Genomic DNA, 3,500 nt, shown 5'->3' with positions numbered 1-3,500 from the left:
GAAATCTGTTTGACAGGAACAACACATGAGGAGAGAGAGTGTGTAATGGACCGAATGCATCCCTCTGCCTCTGGCCCATCTGGCCTCATCTCTTGAGTGGTACCAGGATTGAGTTGAACTTGTATATATGCCTGTTGGTCCAAGTTCGAATCTTGGGGAGGGCAAAAGCTATCCTTTTCAGGTGGAGAGAAGACCATGAGTATGGCCGCGGGCCCCTAGAGCTGAGGCCAGATGGGCCAGAGGCAGAGGGATGCACCAGGTCCATTACATAAAACCTCGGGTTTCTAATCTCAAACTAGGAAAATAATTAGAAGCTTAAATAAAACATACAAGATTATCAAACAACTAAAAATTTTTTTTAAAAAAAAACCGATCGAGCGAGCAGAAAATAGCTACTCTCGGTTTTGAGCAATAATGTTCTCGCTCGATCGGTTAAACTCTACCGATCGAGCGAGCCAACACCTGCTCAAAATTCTGCAGATCAGCTCTTGAGATGTTGCTGTCAAAATGTACTACAAAGCATGAAATCAAGTCTGAAAAATATACATTATCATGTATCAAGTGCTAAGCATAATCTCATGCAATCTTTACAACAACAAGTAGTCTAAAATATATCAAAAGAAGCTAGACTACCTAAGATCATAAGTATTCTTTCAACTAGCAACAAACATAAACCAAATACATGCTTGTCAAGGATCTAAAGTTCATCACTTTAGCTACAACAACCCGAGTCCCACATCTAGAATCTTTCTCGAGCTACCCACGTCGATTCTGGCCAACTCTTGCCCCATCTGTTGTCATGCACACATATAAAACAAGACAACAGTCGGAAACGTCCGGTGAGAATGTAATTCCCAATATAAAATAGATATACATATCAGTTTCATATCAATTCAACTCTAAATATATCAAATCAAAGCTTCAAATCAATATATATTCATATAGCGTGTTTAAATCAAGAATTTATTCATATCATATCACTGCCATCAAGATTCGTATACGATCTTGACATGGATATCCATCTATCGTAGTCACATCTGACTCAAAAATAAGAGCATATCTGACCTTGGCCATAGAATCAATTCATTTTTCATATCATATATAAATCAATAAAGATCCGCTACCTGTGATGGATCAACAACATCAAATTCTAAATCAAGAATAAAGAGTAACCAGTATGTGGTTTATCGGGATAACTCAATAAGCTTCATTCTCGAGTTTCAAATCCCTAACTCTCGATGTCATCTTATACCTTTCATTCATTCAGTCATGTTTGAGCTGCTCCAAATCTGGACAATCAACACAACAAACTCATATCAAATTTCAACTCAAGTTCACAATTCAGTCTTCAATTGAAATGACTTCAAACCTTGAGCTATTCAATTCCGTTTCAAAAGCTGCATTCTTGAGTCGTCAAACTTCAATATAAATCTGAAATTGAAGTGATAACAAGTTCTAAATATTAGCAAAAAACTCATCTCATATTCATCTAAATCAACAAGTCAATCCTCATTCAAATTCAATTCAATTCTCAAGATCAAAATCACTTCAAACCTTGATCAAATATTCACCGAATCGAATTCTAAACTCTTGATCTCGATAGCCCTTCAAAAAAATACCAAACAAAGCTCTCAAAGAGGTGATCGCATTCACGGCGTCCTCAAATCGCCTCTGGAGTTCATCAGACATCGAGGCTTGCATATAGCATTTGGTCTTGATATCATGGTCCCACCATGTATCAAGTTTGGCTAACTCTTCCGAACTTACGTCAGCTGGTGCTTCCTTCGGAGGAGATTTTTCTAACACGTAGAGCATCTTCTCCGAAGTCAAGACAATCTTCAACTTACGGAACCATTCCGTATAGTTTGCGCCAGTCAACTTATTTTGTTCGAGGATCGAGAAAAGTGGATTACGCGAATTCATCTTATGAAATACTGAAAAGAAACAGACAAATATCAGTGATTGTTTAAGCAATTTACTAAGACATAAAATAGGCGAAATTTATTTTATGAATCTCACTCCCACTATTTTAACGATTTCACTACCCTCTAGTGAAAACGGGAAACTGTTTTCCTTAGTGAGAACATGGAGTCCAATTGACAAACTTATGGTCCCGAATAATATCAGCCAACCATAATTTTCAAAAGGTAGAGCCCAATTGCTTCCAAAGCAACCTCCACGTTTTTACCTCATGTCCAATAAGGGCCCAATAATATGACGCCGATTATTGTGACATGTCAAGATGACCCATCAATATTAAGTTGTGATGGACGGTCGCCATGTGGATCCCCCAATAATATGAGCCGATCCCATGGGAGTTCCACCCAACTTACAACATGTGTCGATCCAATGTACAGCTTTCCGACGAACGGGCCCCCCCAATAATATGAGCCGGACCGTATCCGCGGGTAGCATCTCATACATTGATCGTTGATGGAAGGTAGGAACATTTAAACAAATTTAAATTTTCTTTATTTATCTTGATATCAATTTTAAATCATATTTAAAATGAGGGATTTTAATTATAAAAATTTGTCTCATCTTTTTTTTAAAATTTTTGTATGCTTGCCGGATTCACACAATTATGTCTAAAACATGCATACAACAATAATATCACATATTATATAGGATGATCGATTCCATTTCTAATCGACCCGTGGTTGCCAATCACGAGTCTTAGTCCAATCCTAGGTAATATGCAGTATGCAATGCAATCCTATTACATTTGCTTCCAATTTACATTTCTTCTGTCTTTATTGTCTGTTGGGCCCACCTCCATCTTCAAATCTTGATCTCCCACTAAATCTAATGTATTTACAATAAATAACAATGACAAGTAGGGGATACATTTTTAAGGGGTGGGAACGGGCCATAAACCAAGCCCAATTTTATTACATATGACAATTCATATTGGGCCATAAACTAGGCCCATTAATAAAACCAACAACAATAAAAAACAAATGTAAATTCCTAACATACACCTATAAAATTGGTCATGGCAATCGATCATCCTTATCCAATAACATTTAATTCAAAATTAATTTATTGGATAACATGCAATGGCAATTTAAATTTAAAATGATAAAATCATATTTCATACATAAAATCTTATTTTATATACAAAATCATATTTTATCTTTTTATCAAATAAAATCATTTTATCTATAAAATCCAATTTTATACATAAAATCATATTTTACTCAATATATCCATAAGATCATATCTTATCAATTGTACCAAAAATAATTAATTTCAAAATTCAATTTAACGGATAAAATATTTAAATTTTCCAAAAATTCAAATTTATCCAAAAATAAATTTTAAAATTTTCGTACTCGAACAATTCGATCCGACGCCTCGTGGACCAATCAAAAACAATTTTCGATCGGACCAAAAATAGAATTTTAACATATTAAAATTTAATTTAAAAATTAAGAAATAATTTTTCTTTTTCCCGCGGGCCGCCCGGGACATTCCCGGGCTGCCCGCGCCCTAATGGG

The sequence above is a fragment of the Henckelia pumila genome, chromosome 3 (genome assembly GCF_033568475.1).
Source record: "Henckelia pumila isolate YLH828 chromosome 3, ASM3356847v2, whole genome shotgun sequence".
Classification (NCBI taxonomy): Eukaryota; Viridiplantae; Streptophyta; class Magnoliopsida; order Lamiales; family Gesneriaceae; genus Henckelia; species Henckelia pumila.
The sequence above is the reverse complement of the archived record's forward strand: the minus strand, read 5'-3'. Positions refer to the sequence as shown.